The sequence below is a fragment of the Camellia sinensis genome, chromosome 10, assembly GCF_055761805.1.
Source record: "Camellia sinensis isolate YWXY chromosome 10, ASM5576180v1, whole genome shotgun sequence".
NCBI lineage: Eukaryota > Viridiplantae > Streptophyta > Magnoliopsida > Ericales > Theaceae > Camellia > Camellia sinensis.
Window position 1 is genome coordinate 142,071,440 of NC_138970.1, and position 17,682 is coordinate 142,089,121.

The following is a 17,682-nucleotide window of genomic DNA, read 5'->3' on the forward strand; positions in this document are numbered from 1 at the left end:
ACAAATAGTAGTGCAGATAATAAAATACCAAAACTGACAACACATACAAAAATACCGAGTACCCTAGATTTATCCCTCCTGTGATCTTGAACATACAAACCTTATAGTACTTAATGGACCAACCGCTGGCATTGCCTCCCAAGCTCTCCTTCCAAGATTCATACTCCGACATGGAATAAAACGCTAGAACTTTCCCATTTCTGTGAGTAGCCTGTGCAACAATAAATACCAGTTATTATAAACTTCACTTTCAGTTCCACTAGACAGTAATGGAAGTAAGATTGGACAGGGATTAGCATTCTTATTCCTTCCAAGATTCATACTCCGAATTGTCAAAGTCCCTTTGGTTTGAGAATCAAAAGCTGGGTTGCCAATAAGAGCATTGACAAAAACCCATAGATGGTTCTTCACTGCGTGGGCTTTGAGATTAGCATTCTTATTCTTTTTATTAACAATACTCATTACATAGTTTGTTATCTGGTTGGTAACATAATCAACATGAGTCCCACCCTTAATTGTCGCAATCAAATTTACAACGTTGACCTGGAAAGTCATCAACCCATCAAAATTTAACATTAAGTTTCATCAATACAGCTGCTGAGAGAAAACCATTTACCTATAACCAACTATTTAGGATGCAACTAAAAACTATAAGAATAACTATGAGACAAATAAATATATAACTAAAAACTATAAGAATCACAGACAGACAAATAAACTATAAGAATTTACTCATTTAAAATAGACAATTTTTCACTAGTATTTTCCAGTAATCATTGAAATTTACTTGAATTCTAATGCCTTTCTTTTGGAAATCTTCCAATGATTTGGACTTTTGGGAAACCTATTCTTATTGTTGTTTTCTTATTTTCTTTTAGGATATCTGGTTTCCCCACTTCATCGACATCATTACACACACAATGCAATTCAACTTGCCATGAACTTTAAAATGGAAAAGAAAGGTGATAAAGGAGTAACTAGTGACCTACGTCGTTAACTTAATTGGCAGCAAGAGAAATAGAAGATGAGATCATTAAGTAAAGATCAAAAGAGACAAAGGTAAAGGCTCAAACCTTCATAGGTCATTCATCCAGATGATTTCTTATTCTTCTTTCCAACATCTTCATCCAAGACTATAGATTTTGAATCACTAAGAGCTGATGTAGAACATCCAGAAACAGGGTTGTTAATCCTGGAAATCTACTTCCAGCGAAGAAAATCCATTTTCAAATAAAAATATCTGAACCAAATGACTAGATGCTATAGCTTACGATTCAAAAAAGTCAATGATGCAATATTGCAGCATTGACTTAATAAATAAAATGTTGAAGAGAAGAGAAAACCCCAAGAGTGCTCCAACACAAACCCAAAACATGTAGTCATCTGTGAAGAAGCCTCTAGACTTGAGAAGGAATTTCCCAACTGTAGGTGCATGAATTCAGGGGTCTGGATTGGGCTGCAATAAGAAAAATGTTCAGAATTTTGAGAATGTAAAGATACTACGCAAACAGTAAAAGAGAACTTAGAAATAGAAATCAGAAGTGCATATAAAGATTCAACAATGTGGTATAAAGATTGGTAAATTAAAAGCTCATTCTAATTCAAGCATTGGTCTTGATAATGCAGGCGCAAGGAAGGATAGGCTTGTAGTTTGGTACAAACCTACATTACAAGAGCAGTTCCTAGATAGCTCTGAACAAACATAAGCATGTTTATATGATAATGATAAATAAATAAATAAAAGAGTATAAGCAGAACATGTATACTGAGATACCAAAACACACCTGGATGTAATTCTCATAGCACCACTGTGTTGAGTAGTTGGTTTCTTTCCAGGAACTGTAGACCTAAAAGAATAACACAATACACAGTAAGGTAAATCACTTCTTTCAGAACATGAGCTCAAGAACTTGGTACTACACGTCATGTCATTCCGTGATTACTGGTAAAAATGCAGTGAGAAGATCAATTATGACAATTTGTTAGACTGCATGAACATCATCCAAATTCACATCTTCATTTTCTCCTTGTTTAACAGCCACATAGTTCTGTCAGAACCATGGGTCATTCTTAATCCCTTCAATCTTGATACGCTGCATGAATACAAAGAACAATTACAGAAAATGAAGGAGAAGAAAATATCAAAGAGATCTAAAAGTACAGTTCAGTAAAAAAAAAAATTGATTATCCTTAGAAAACATACAACCAAAAGGTATAATTTCATTCACGCACAAAAACAATGTGATTTTGATATGCATAGACAAAGTAAAAGTTAGACACTCAAATGATGTGTCAAAAAATAAGAATGGACAGAGAGACTGACATCTTTGAGAAGTTAGAGAGCACCATACAACCTTCTTAAACAAGCTCATTTTATAGACCACTTGCAACAGTTTATTTCACACTGTTTTTCCCTAAGGTTCTAACAATACATTGCTTTTGAAAAATTCATATAAAAACAGTTTTGAAAACCTCTTATTAGCGATCTAGAAATTCCAGCAATAATTTCAAGCAACCAAACACTTTCAAAACCAAGCCAATTCAAACAATTGCCCTTCCATATAGCCCTAGATTTTACAAGCTTTCCTTAATCATCACTATTCCTAATCCATAAAACTACCTACCATACCTGTGTGTACAGGAAATTGAATCAACAATTCTGGATCAACACAACACAGATGGCTATAATAGCTGAAATCACAGTAGAAACAGTAAAAGTTGAGAGAGATTGTTCCAAGAGGTTCAAACACCTCTATTGTTTCAGATATAGCAATCAACGTTAAATTTTCTATTCATTACATATCTCATCAACAATAGTATTTGGAGAATTCAATCTCATTCTGCTAATCTATTTTTAAGCATTTTTGATAATATGCACATATATGTCATCCTATTGTGAACGACCTCCAATTGCACCCAAATATTAACTTCAATTCTCAATATCTGAAGCAAGAACAGGCTCAGGTTCAAGAACACTGAAGCATCATGTCTATGAAAAATTGAAGTTTGGACTATCTATGCATTTAGATATGTAAACTTTTGTTATATTCACATACTAAAATAAAAATATGGTTTTTTAAGTGGGAATGGCACACCCACGCATGAAGAATCCAAGAACTAACAATTAGTGGTTAACTGATATGTCATTAATTAAACCTCCTTAGGGATGAACTGTTTTGCAAATATGAACCGAGAAAAGTAAAAGAAGAGATGCTAAAATCATTTTACAAAGAAAATTATCCCTTAGTCATTAGAAGCAGAACACCAGGTTATGGAATCATTTCTTTTGAAAACGACATAAACAAAATGTTGGTGCTTGCATAAATATTTAATAAGTATGCAGTAATTCACATTCAGACGTCAATGTTTTGAATCCTTATAGGATTCAAAGGCAATGTAGTGAGAAACCCCCAAAAGGCAGTCATATTCCACCAACACAAGAATAACTTATAATATATGGCTACATAACAATTTCAAATTGCTTGAGCCATGAATAAAAATGTAGAATCTGAGGAGAAAAGTAGGCACAACATATAGAATTGAGATATTTATGGTTATAAAATATTACCTTTGGCAGCACCAATTTTCCATGAACTAATAAGCTAATTCAACAACGCATCATTCTCTATCCCTTGAGAACCAGAAACAAGACCTTCATCTTGTTTGGTTAGCATGTTCTGCAATGCATGGCCAAACTCATGGAAGACAGTCTCAACCTAATTATAGCAATCAATCAATGTGAATATCATGAAACCGAAATGGAAAAATCTGCAGAACAGTTGCAGCTTATATGACTCCTCAGAAAATTGCAAACCTTCCAGTGATCAAATAAATAGATATAATCATATAGATATTAAAAAATAATAGTAATATCTATCTCAGTTATTAAACCCAATCCTTAAAACATTCTCTAAAATCAGAAATAGTAACCAATACTTCCACATGAATTGGCATTTATACAACTTAAATTTATTCAAGTTCTGCTCCATTTGGAGAAGTACACACAGAAGTATAATCCATCAATTTTTTGTAGAACACTTGAATATGAGCATTTGAATTAAAAAATTATATAAATAAATAAATAAAAAGGCATACCTGAGAAAGTGTGGATGAATCAGATTCCATAGAGGCAATTTTTCTCTGTTTTTCCAAAACAACCAAATTAATAAACTAGGTAGAAACAATCATCAACCGTTCTAAGTCAACACTGCCATTCTCGGTCAAACAGTTAACTAATGAAAATTATAGGAACAAAAAATCTTCAGTAGAAATTGAAACCAACAAGAAGGAAAAAATTAAACCTATATTTGAGGTAAGAGATGTGTATATTGATCCAATCTTTTGGTTTCTGAGGGGAAAAAAAGGAAAATATAAACAAAAAAAGAAATCTGAATCTTGAATTCATTGAGAGAAAAGCGAAGAAAAGAAAGAAAGTGAAAAACAGAGGTAGAGAATGAGAGGAGAGTGGTGTGTACCTCAAGGCTGAACCTGGAGCTGGACTGAATCAGCAAATCTGGTGCAGAGTTCTAATCAGAGAAGATCGAGGGGTCGATTGAACAGAAATGGAGGGAAAAATTAGGGCAAAGATGAATTATCCATCTTCGATTTCATTTCCGACGCATTAATGTGCCTCGCCGCCTGATCATTCTCATCACAATCAGCCCATTCCAGATCGTCGTTTTGATGAGTCTGGCGGTAGTCCTTTGTAGACAAAGGTTCTGAAACAGTTGAGGGGAGTGTAGGGTCTGCATTTGAACATACGGCTTATGGAGGGATTGGAGAAGATCAAAGGTAGGGTTAGGGTTTTGAAACCGACGACGAGAGTGAAGAAGACGAAGGTAAGGTGAGGTGAATGGCGCGACTGAGCTTTGATCGAAATCGACTGAGGTGTGAAAGAGGCGCGTAGGAATTTTTCATATTTGTTTGAATTAGTAAAGTCATCCCCTACCAAACTGATGGTCGGCTAATGCATTTGGATACCAAAACAACGCCGTTTTGGTATCAGCGACCAAATTATATTAGTCGCTAAAAATAGCATACACAGCCCCCTTTTTAATTTCATTCTTCCGCCCATATTTTTGGCGACAATTAGTGTAATTTGGTCGGCAAAAATTACTTATTTGCGACCAAAAATTTTAGTCGGTAACAGTATCAATTTTTAGCTACGAAATTTACTTTTGGTCGGCAAATGTCATTTTTTTGCGACAAAAATTTTTTTGGTCGGCAAAAGTGGTCGGCAAATGTGTAAATTCTTGTAGTGTCTGCTCGTGGTTTCGCCGTCTTGCCCCAATGTCGATGCTTGATTAGACGAGAACTTGGTTATTTTTAGTTGTGAAAATTCATCAAATCACCCAAAAAAATAAAAGTAAAATATCTATATAATAATGATATTGATGATAATGATAAGTTTTAGTGTGGTGGATTGGAGCTTTGGAATGAGGAAAAAAATGAAAAGAAAATAATTAAAACTTGAAGATGAAGATGAAGATGAAGATGAAGAGAGTTGAATATGAAGAATGTGATTTGAGTGTATCATAAGAAGAAGAAGAAAAAAAAATAATTAGGGTTTAATGTATACTGTCCTTATTAATAAATTTATATTAGGGTATAATAGGAACTATTTTTTTTTTTTAGTGAATTTTCTTAATATTTTAAGTAAATTTTTTTTACTTTCTAGATACACGTAACTTAGATTCACCTAAAAAGTAAAATATTTATAAAAAATATTTTAAATATTCAATAAATACACAAGAATATAAAAATATACTATTTTTTGTATTTTTGATGAATTTTTAAAGATTTTTTTTATAAATATTATACTTTTTTAGTGTATCTAGGTTAAGTACATCTAAAAATAAATAAATAAATAAATAGTAAAATTTTGGACTAAAAACACACACACACACAAACTTAGGCCTTGTTTTTGTTTAACTCTCAAAACACAAATTTTGAAAAAAGTTTTCAAAATTTTGTTTGGTTAGAAATTTTTTGAATTTTTTTTTCAAAATCACTTTCTCTCTCCTACACATCAATTAATCACTTTTTTTCTCACACACATCTACTCAATTATAATAAAAATATCAAATCACCCCAAACTCTATACTCCAAAACTATTTCCAAAATATACAACCAAACAAACCAAAAATATTTCTAAACTCTTTTCCCAAGATTTTTTTTCAAAATTTATCTCTCAAAACCAAACCAAACACACCATTTTTTGAAAAATTGGCTCAATTTTTTAACCAAACAAGACAAGTCTACGGATACAGAGTCAATCATATAAATTATAAATGGAGTAATCTAAATGAAGCTATCATTTATAATGAGATCCACAATCAAATATGCATGATTAAAATTATTTTATATAGTTAATTATGTTATCGATTCTGCATGTAATCTTGTTGTTTGATAACCCCTTGTTGATTCTTTGGGTACGAGTAAGGCTTTGGTCTTAATATTTAGGACAAGACCCAATTTATTTAAACCAATTTTGTGAGATTGAATGCAGATTTGTGAGTAATATAGGCTTAGCTATTATAGTTAGTTTTTTTTTTTTTTTGACTTTTTGATTATTAAAAAAGTTGTATTTGAAAAGATAGTTATTTTTTATTTTTTTATTTTTTTATAATTGATTTGATTATTGTGAGGGAAAAAGTGAAATGATTATGAGTTGAATGTGACAACTTATCTTATAAACTATTTTAATTTTTATTAACTATTTTAGTTTAAATAATCCTTCCCAAATAGAGCCATAGTTGATGTAGTGGCAAAATCTTTCAACCTTTTTAGCCAAGTCGTGCTCGTCAACCCAAAATTGAGCAGAGAACCATATGCTCCATCCTCCTCCTCTGGATAGTTGATGTAGTGGCAAAATCTTTCAACCTTTTTAGCCAAGTCGTGCTCGTCAACCCAAAATTGAGCAGAGAACCATATGCTCCATCCTCTTCCTCTGGATTTTAAAAAATTTTGTTCATTGTTTTATTTATTTAGTAAGGAAGAGTAATTGTTGAATGGGGAAGCATTGTATAATTTGCGAGCAGAAATACTAAAATGGTAATGCTCTATTTCACGTATTATTTTTTATTTATAATTTAAAAGACTTTTCGTCATTAATGGAATCAAAGCTAACACTCTGGTGCTATTTGGCATAACTGTTAAAACAGATTATAGATTATAACTTAACAGATTATAGATTATCACTTTAATCATAAGCTGTTAATCTGTTCGGTGTAACTGTTGAATTATAGATTTAAGTTGTTGAGTAATGTTTGTTAAATAAGCTGTGAAGTAGCTTTTTTAATTAATTTTTATTTTTTATTATTCACTATTTGTCTATATTTGTCATAAAAAATAATAATAATATTTTATAGTCCATTTAGGTCTTTTTCTATTTTAAAAATAAAATAAAAAAAAATTCTAAGAGTATAACTGTGAATTAACATGTCTATAGCAGAAGTCGATAATCAGAAGTAAGGGGTGAGCAGCTTCTCAGAATCAGCTTTTTTGACTTAAAATAAGCTGTTAGAATCAGAAACTATTTGAAATAAGTTTAACCAAACAGTCCAAAATAACTTTTTAAAAGCCAGAAGTCATAAGTTAGCTCAAAAAAGTCCCACCAAACACCCCCTCTATTTTGCTTCGTTTGACAAGTGACTGTTTTAACTTAAAAGTCAAAAAGTTACTAAAAAAATCTTTTACAAAAAAATCAAAAAAAAGTAAGGTGCATCTAAAAAAATAAAAAAATTACTTAAAATGTTAAAAATATTCACTAAAATAAAAAAAAAATTGAAAAATTAAAAAACTAAATTTCCAAAAATTTAGAGAACTGAAACCAAACATCTTTAATCTCGCTGACTTTCGAAACTTAAGAGGACTTTATTGGCTTTCTCTGGCGGATCCTTTTATCTATTTTGAGTCATTGTCAACTTAGCTCATCAAAATTCAGTTCATCCCTATATTTTGATGGCAGTGACTTTTCTCTAATCTCAAATCGGACTGGAACATATTATCGGTAGATAAAAATTAAGGTGGTGTAATAATTTTATTTTGGTATTAATTGGGTTTGCCAGTTTGATAATTGTTTTTGAGAGGGTAATTTATATGTAAATAGGGTCAAGCTGGGTAATGAGTCATTCTGTGGGCCACAGTAAGGACTGAGTAAAAGGGCCTTGAAGTTAGCCCGGTCCAAAAGAGCTTTGTAGTTAGCTCGATCGGCATGGTCAGAGCGGCGACCGTTAGCTCGGTCAAACCAAATTGAGCCGGGGTATTGTGGGCCTTTTCTCAGAACCTTGCTGTTGAATAGCTCGGTCTGGGCATGCTATGGATAGCGTGGTTTCAACAGGAAACCGAGGTACAATTGCACGAGAACCTAGTTAGCTTGGTGTTATGCGTTGGAGCATCAAGCTTGGTTAGCTCGGTCTTAAATGGACAGCCCAATTGTAGTATGTCAAACCGAGGCACACGCAGAGAAAGGAAGAACCGAGCTAGTTGGAGCTCGGTCTAGTCTGCGCTTTAGCATGGTTATGTTAGCTCGGTCGTATTGACATCCAACCGAGGTAAAACCATCTCACTTGGTTTAAGGAGTGAGGGGGGTGTGGAAGAATAAGCATTGTCCTTCAGGAGTGATTCCTAGGAGGACTCTACATGGAGGAATAAAAGTCCTACAAGGATTGCGGAACCTGTAAAAGCTCACAACATCACCTTTGGAGAGGTAACATAACTTTGATTCTCGAATACACAGAGCTTTTTCTTGTTTGTCTATTTTGCTGACTTAGGCATCGGAGAGATATCCAGCACACACTCGCTGGCTAGCTCACGTTTGTGTTTTCAGGGAGTAAAGCAATGACGTTTGGAGGAGCGCGGACTTGATCAACAAGATTATACGAGAAGATTATTTCTTGCTCGTACAATTGGCACCGTCTGTGGGAATTTCATAAAAAGCAAAACCTCTTGATCAAGTTTTCCTCTCTAGTTGAAAGCAATGACGCACAATGAAGACTTGCCACAATCTGCTATTGATGGGCAAACACCGGAAGAGGATAGGAGGCGCGAAGGTTTGCCTTCTATCCCACCCATGGCAGAATTAGATCCCCAGTGAAGGAATCCACGGAGAAAAGCGAGAGAAAGACGGGGCTCAAGTCCATACTGCTCTCAAAGCCCTGATAGACAGAGACGGAAGATGGATCCCCAGGTTCTCGAAGATCGCGTAAGGGAGCAAGACGAAGTAATAAGAAGAATGGTGGCTGACATAGAGTTTATGAAGAGCCAGATAAAAGGCAAAGGGGTGGCAGCAAAAGAGGAGCGCAAAGGCAACACATACTCTTGCCACTCAGAAGATCGTGACAGACAAGTCACACTATCACAAACTGAAAGTAGAAGCCTCATGTCACAATCAAAGACTTCCAGGATACGCTACTCTAGGCCTGAGAGAATGAAGACTGAAAGGACTCGAAGGAGAAAAGACATTTAGGCTCTCGACCCCCCCAGAGTCTCCGCACTACCACGATTGGTTCCTAGAACACATGGGAGTGTCGAGGTTGGAATTCCACAGCCGCACCTTGCCTATGAACCAACAGACAAAGTGTTAGCAAGGTTGCAGAGCTTGTCGTTCGTTCCGGTAATTGAGGACGCACCATTACCCTCAGGCTTCCACCAGCCCAAATTCACTACTTATGAGGGAAAGTCGGACCCCTACATACACTTGAGCCACTTTCGTCAGGTTATGGCCGTGTATCGGCAAAACGAGGCTCTGATGTGTATCTTGTTTCCTTCTAGCCTTGGCGTCATGGGTTTAACATGGTTGAAAGGTTGCCAGAAGGTAGCATAGCTTCGTGGGAGCAACTAGCGGAGGCATTTGTGACCAAATTCAGGACGAACACCAAGACACCAGTGGAGATTGACCAGCTTCTCTCCATAGACATGGCGCGAGAAAGAAACATTGAGGTCTTACAATAACCGGTATTGGGAGACTTTTAATCAGATTGGAGATTGCCCTACAAACCTAGCTATCGCACAGTACAAACGAGGTTTGTCAGCTGGCAATAAGTTGAGGGATTCAATGATAATGACGCCGCCCCTTACTATGGAAGCCCTAATAGAGAGAGTGCACCAACACATCTGGGTAGAAGAAGATGGGGCGCGTACCAAGGTAGAGTTCGGCATAACAGTGGTACCAAACAAAAAGCTTTTTGACCAGAGTTAACACGGTTGACAAGTAGGATTGACCGCGCAAAAGTCTTTGCCCGACTGGGGGGCAATTAGGAAGGTTGGCAGGATTGGCCAACTCTTTCTAAATAAGTCTTTGCCCGACTAGGGGGCAACAAAAAAAGTTATCAGGTTTGACCAACACTTTTTTCTTTCCTAAGCCGAGGATAAGGATCTAGGCTGCAAGACGTTTGGCAGGAATAACCAAACACTTTGCTCAGAGTTGGCCGGAATAACCAACTTGAGCTCTCTTCAGCTAGGATTAGGATCTGGGCTGAAGAGGTTGGCTGGAAAAACCAACATTTCTCCTAAACCGAGGATAAGGATCCAGGCTGCAGGATGTTTGGCTAGAAAAACCAAACACTTTGCTCAGAGTTGGCCGGAATAACCAACTTGAGCTCTCTTCAGCTAGGATTAGGATCTGGGCTGAAGAGGTTGGTTGGAAAAACCAACATTTTTCCTAAGCCGAGGATAAGGATCCAGGCTGCAGGACGTTTGGCTGGAATAACCAAACAATTTACTCTAGGTTGGCAGGAATAACCAACTTAAAAGGTTGGTTGGAAAAACCAACACCCCTCCTAAGCCCAGGATAAAGATCCAGGCTGCAGGACGTTTGGTCGGAATAACCAAACACTTTACTCTAGGTTGGCAGGAATAACCAACTTAGAGGTTGGCTGGAAAAACCAACATTTATTATTCTTCAACCGAGATAAGGATCTAAGTTGAAGAGGTTGGCTAAAAGAACCAACACTTATTGTTCTTCAGCCGAGATAAGGATCTAGGCTGAAGAGGTTGGCTGGAAAAACCAACACTTATTGTTCTTCAGCCGAGATAAGGATCTAAGCTGAAGAGGTTGGCAGGTATGGCTAGTTAGATTGCAAAGTTAAGACCAGGCTAAAATATCTCAACCAGAGAATTTACTTCATTCAGATTATATCATATAACTAAGCCGAACAGACAGTTGAGGAAAATAAAAGATGATTTCATTGATAATGCAAAACCAACGTACAAGAGATAGGGTCGTAGCCCGGTTACAAAAACTTCCAAAGTTAGCACCTAAAAGAAAAGAAAAGTGCATAAATCAAGCAAAGAGGTTGTCTAGGTTGGCATCCAGAACAACCCGGTCTTCACCCAGAGGTAGCTCGGTTGTTGCAAGCACCTCTTGGTTCAGCTCGGTTGGAGGCACCGCGTCAGACACAGCAGGCAAAAGTACAAGGGAGACCACTAGAGTTGGGGAGATAGACTGGCGACCGGGCTGGGTGTTGTCTTCTGGAACAGCATCTTCGTCCTCCTCTTCTAGAAATTTTTGCTGAATGGCGGCAACATACTCCACCATAGAGCTCGGTATGAAATACGGAGGAGGGTTGAAGACCTCGGTCTCTGGGCCATGACCGAGCTGCGCCACAACTGCCGTCCAGCCACACTTGAAAAAGAGATCTTATGCAGCTTCACATTGCTTGATGTACGTGGCCTCCCCCTCCTTGAAACCGCGGTCTTCCACGTCCTCAACCTTCTTCTCTAGCTCGGTTATCTCTGCATTCTTCTTGCCTTCAAGCTTGGCCAGCTCGCGCAGATATTTGTCTTTTGCCACAGCCGCAGCCTTTTTCTTATCTGTCTCAGCTGAATTGACCAAGCCAGCAAGCCGAGCAACTTCGGCCTGTAGCTTGGCCATCTTCTGCTGGGTCTCTTTTAGCTTGGCCGTTTTAGCATTGGCCTCTGCCATGGCCTCCCTCGTGGTCTTTTGAAGCTCCAACACGCGCTTGTGTGCAACGTGGTTCTTCTGCAAGGCCTGCAAAAGGAGAGAAACAAATTTTGAGATAAACCGAGCAAAAAGATGTTGAAATTTGGAGAAGGAAAAGGAGAAACTTACTAACACCATTGATTTGGAAGCCGAGCGAATGGCCTTCAGCTCAGTAAGATGATCGTGGTGGTCCATATCGGTTGGAAGGCAGACGCTCTTGGCCAGATTAAAGGCCAGCATATGGTCCTTTTCCGCGACCACTGAGTCGGAGTCAGTGATAGCGCGGTTTTTGTAGGTAACCTTTGGCACCCACTTGGAGGAGCTAGCTCGGTCTGAGCGCTCCGGTTGTGGGCTTGGTGGACTGGATTGTGGGAGAACGGTGTCTTCTTCATCAAGGAGGTGCGGCTCAGTCGTAGAAGTCCGGGCGCGCTTGTTTGGACGAGATGAAGAAGGCTGAGTGGTTGGTAAGGCTACCACGGTCTCTTGAGGCTGGCTTGCTGGTGATACCTCGGCCTGGTTTGTTTCGGTTAAAAGGGCCCTCACTGCTCTTTTCTTGGCCATTTCTTGTTCGACAGTTAGTGGGATGAGATTGATTTGAGGCAAGGATGGATCTGGCTCTGGCGAATGTTCAAGGAGGAAATCGGTCACTTTGGTCTTCCTACAGCTACTATACCAGTAGGTCGGTTCAAAATTCAGTAGCTCAGCCCAGCTTCTGTTTGGATATCGGAGTACGGCACGAAGTACGTTTAAGTTTGGGTAGTTGTATTGAGACTTAAGGAAATTGAAATCTGCATGAAGGAAGGAGACTACAGTTAGTACTGTTCGAGATAAGAAAACTGAAGTAAAGAAAAGCATGGAATTGAGCCGAGGTAATCCTACCAGCTTCACCCTTGTTCCAATATATTCTGTCGCCCGGGATCTGGGCTTGTTGGTCCTCAAAGTTCTCAGATACCCAGAAGAAATCATCATCATTCACATCTTTATCCGGGGTATTTTTTATTATCTTTTCACAACGGCGTCTTACTCTTAAATAGTAAACCCAGCCATCTTCAGTTGATCCTATGGAGTATTGGTGGAAGAGCTCGGCTAGACCGAGATTAAGGCCAGCCCGACGGCTTAGCTCGGCAATGCCGTTTATTATGCAGTACGAATTAGTGGAAAGTTGGGTAAGGCAAAGGTTTGTTTGTCTGAGGAATTCACAAAGAAGCGGTTGTACGGGGAATCTTAGGCCGGTTTCTACAATAGAAATGAGGGTGAAAGGAACGAAGCCAGGGTTTCCCCAGGGTATGGTATCTAGGTCGGCCAAGATAAGATGGACATCATCAGGAATATGGTAGTCCCTTCGGAACTCGGCCATGGCTCCTGGTGAGTTTATTAAAAACCTATATTTACCCATTTGCTATTAAATTATGAATAAATTAGCCTAAGTGTTAGCTCGGCGCTGAGAAGATGTTGGATATCTCGGTCGAACGTTCAAAAGGAGTGCCTGGGCAACCTAATCAAAGTCTGCAAAGTAAAAAATAAAGGTGTTAAGCACAAATCGTGGGACCGTGCTACAAGAAATATAGGCAAGATAAATGAAGTCCTAGCTCGATTATATGGGATGTTATCCAGTCTTAGCTCGGTTTAAGCAAGGGGCTTTAGCCCGGTTGAGCCATTGGAGCAGCATTCTTAGTTCGGTTTGAACTAAGGGAGCTGGTTTAGCCCCAAGATTTAGCTCGGTCGGTGGTTGAGGCTTTCTAGCGTGGTATTGCGCAAACCTAGTACGGTGCGATAGCTTGGTTAAAAGAAACAAAAGGTCCCTAACTTATGGAAACCACAAGTATGACATAAGTTTTAGTGCAGTTATTGGTTGTGGCTAGGCTTGCATCTAATACAAACAGTATCATAGTTCGGTTGATGTGTGATTTTGGATCAAATACATCATTCTTCAGATTATTCGTGAGTACAAGTGGTTCTATTACATGGTTTTTCAGTGAAAAATGGAAGCAAACATGGCATATGTTTTGAAAAAACATACAACTATGCATGCTATATAAACATGGTCGATATCAGCAAACTGGAAACAGATTTGAGTTACTTACCAGTTCAGAATGGAGGAACCAAAGGTGAAAAAGATCCCAGCAAGAACATGAGCTCCACAGCTGCAAGAGAATAAGGGAGAAGAAGTTCGAAGACAGAGAAAATAATGAATAGTGAAGTGATAGATTCAAAACGAAGGGTTTGTTTTGTGTAGAGGGAAGGACAAAAAGGCGGGACTGTTCAAAAAAAGCGGAGTACGAAGACGGCATGACAGCTACATTTGGCTAATCAGAGTATGCCACATGTCCTTGGAATAGAAATCGATTCAATTAGAGACTGAAGAGACGTTTTGACCGGACAGATTGGTCGCGCGGTGTGAATTTAGCTCGGTTGAAAGGCTAAAGTTTTTTTTTTCGCTCGGCTGGTAACCGGTAATCCCTATCATGCTGCGTAGATGGAATTAAGGGGCAATTGAGAGGGTAATTTATATGTAAGTAGGGCCGAGCTGGGTAATGGGCCATTCTGTGGGCCACAGTAAGGACTGAGTAAAAGGGCCTTGAAGTTAGCTCGGTCCAAAAGAGCTTTGTAGTTAGCTCGGTCGGCATGGTCAGAGTGACAACCGTTAGCTTGGTCAAACCAAATTGAGCTGGGGTATTGTGGGCCTTTTCTCAAAACCTTGTTGTTGAATAGCTCGGTCTGGGCACGCTATGGATAGCGTGGTTTCAACAGGAAACCGAGGTACAATTGCACGAGAACCTAGTTAGCTTGGTGTTGTGCGTTGGAGCATCAAGCTTGGTTAGCTCGGTCTTAAATGGACAGCCCAGTTGTAGTATGTCAAACTGAGGCATACGCAGAGAAAGGAAGAACCGAGCTAGTTGGAGCTCGGTCTAGTCTGTGCTTTAGCATGGTCATGTTAGCTCGGTCATATTGACATCCAACCGAGGTAAAACCATCTCACTTGGTTTAAGGAATGAGGGGGGTGTGGAAGGATAAGCATTGTCCTTCAGGAGTGTGATTCCTAGGAGGATTCTACATGGAGGAATAAGAGTCCTACAAGGATTGTGCCATGCAGAACCTATAAAAGCTCACAATATCACCTTTGGAGAGGTAACATAACTTTGATTCTCGAATACACAGAGCTTTTGCCTGTTTGTCTATTTCGCTGACTTAGGCATCGGAGAGGTATCCGGCACACACCCGCCGGCTAGCTCACGTTTGTGTTTTCAGGGAGTAAAGCGACGACGTTTGGAGGAGCGCGGACTTGATCAATAGGATTATACGAGAAAATTATTTCTTGCTCGTACAATTTTTCTTTTCCCTTTGAAAATAAAAATAACATGATACTATTTCAATTACACAAGTAATAAACTGTGGGTGTGCTTCCTATTCGTCGTGTTGGTAGATTGTAATAATCCTTTGTCCAATTGGTATGATGCTGAAGTTGTTATTCTCAAAATTGGCTAAGATTCTCGCTGTGCAAATTATATTGGTGCGGCATGCTCTAGCGATTAATTCCTACAATTGCTATGTTGTTAATATATATATATCCAACAAAAAACTTACATACATAAAAATGCGAATTCCTTAAAAATGTTTTTTATGACAAAATAAATAAATAAAATTTCATAAAATATTCAAAGTTTAATGGATATATTATATAATAAATAAATAAAAAAACACCACATGCAACGCACGTGTATCACCACTAGTAATATCAAAAAATGAGAAGTTACATGTGTATTTGTTCCTCCAAAATTTGAATCCTAGATACGTCATTATCTACGTGAGCCTACTACGGAGCCTATATCGATGATCCAAACCGTTCAATGTGTAGGGCTCATCAAGCATTTCATCCTTGCAAAATATCACGTTGATCAGATATCGATAGCCACTTGATCAGATCAAATTTGTGTCAACGGTAAATATGATTTTGAAAATAATTTATTGACACAAATGTGATATAATGAAGTAGCTATTAATATCTCATCAACATGATTTTTTATAAGAATGAAGTACTCGACGAACCATACATATTAAACAGATTATATTATCAAGACGAATCTAAAATGGACTAGACTGGACTGTCTAATTGGAATACCAAACTGGAGAAGGACCAGCCCCTATTTTGATTTTGGGGTCAAATTTAAACCATGCAATAGAAAAAAAAAGACATATGCATAGGTATAGTTATGTTTACTTCAGTTAAATTTTGTTAATCATGTAAATTTTATTTAAGAGTTTTGAATTTTTATAAATTGAACCCATTGAGTCTAAAAATAAAAAACAAAAAATTTACTTCTAGAATTTTACAAATTGACTGTGGAGTTAAAAAATAAAATCAAACTTTATACACAATTTTCAATCTTCTAGAAATAAAATTAGCATTTGATCATATTAGAAACTTATCTTAGATGGTTCTCTTATAAATAAACCCAAGTTCGATGATCTAATAGTTATTCCACTCATGGCAAATTAGTTTTGGGTTAAATGTTTCTAATAATTCTAACATGGTATCAACTTGTTTCATAAGTTCTTGGGTTGAAATCTTGTCGTTATCTATGTCATTATGCACTTGTTTTGTTTGTCTTTGTACCCTTTATTTCTTAATTTGTTAAAGACTTATGCTACATTGTTTCTCTAAATCACCCAATTTTCCTTCGCCATATTTATTTATTTGTCTGTCTGAGACTTGTTCTATCGCTTCTATAAACCGCCTAAGTTTAATTCATATAGTTTAGAGGCTACTCCACTCATGGCCAATTGATTTTGGATTGAATACCTCCAATAATTTTAACATTTTGTTCTCTCTCGAGTCTCGTCCACGATTTGGTCGTCCTTGTTGTGTTTCTAAACATTGACAATTTAGTTCTCCAACAAATATAAATGTGAACATGAGAGAATGCAAACCCGTTGTTTTTTAGTTTTAACTTGATTAATATATTTTGTTTTTACTTTAATTTGATCATTTTGAATGATTATTGTCAATGTAATTGGAAATATATGCAATTTACCGGATATCATGTGAATGTTAATGTAATAGGTTGTGTTTAACTAAAAATATGAAATAACGTTGATAATGACTTGTTGAAGGATGTAACGCCCCCAAAATAATTCCAATATGAAATCAATTACAACATGCACCATAACCCCAACAAATACAAGATCAATCCTAGTAATCCTCTTTCTCATTGAACTATTGTAACGTCCCGAAATAAATATAATAAACCATCAATTACGATAATTAATGACAATATAAATCAAAGTATAATATCATTTCATTACATAAGACGCAACTATAAAGAGAGGTGACACATGCGAATATACATTCATAAGTCCTAATCCTAAATCTATAGCATGTGTCAACAACCAAATATGAAATAGAAGTTAAACAGATAATAGAAATGCCCTGAAGACTACAACTTTCCAAGACTGTACTTGGTTTCATCAAAATGGATTTAAATCCAATACAAGTAAAGCCCTAGGCTTGTACAAAATAATAACAAGAAGTAAACAAAATGAAACTCGTGCTCTAATCCTTCCAAGCTACTACCTTAGCGGAGGTATCTCATCAACACTTGAAAATGGTTTTTCCATATAGTGTAAGCCAAAACCCAATAGAAATAATCTAACACAATATATGAATCTTAACAAAGATATAAGGTTTTATGCACATGCAAGGCCCTTATCAAAATGTTTTATCTTTCTTTCTCAAAACC

General features: G+C 37.3%; 1 long non-coding RNA gene across 1 annotated transcript; it reads right to left on the bottom strand.

The window, feature by feature from the left end:
* Nucleotides 1–94: 94 nt before the first annotated feature.
* Nucleotides 95–5,258, bottom strand: LOC145801340 (uncharacterized). Its single transcript, XR_014342686.1, has 4 exons — nt 4,476–5,258; nt 4,096–4,140; nt 3,569–3,677; nt 95–211 (listed from the first exon to the last, which is right to left on the bottom strand). It is a non-coding gene; the product is annotated as an uncharacterized LOC145801340 (long non-coding RNA).
* Between the last annotated feature and the right edge of the window lie 12,424 nt (nt 5,259–17,682).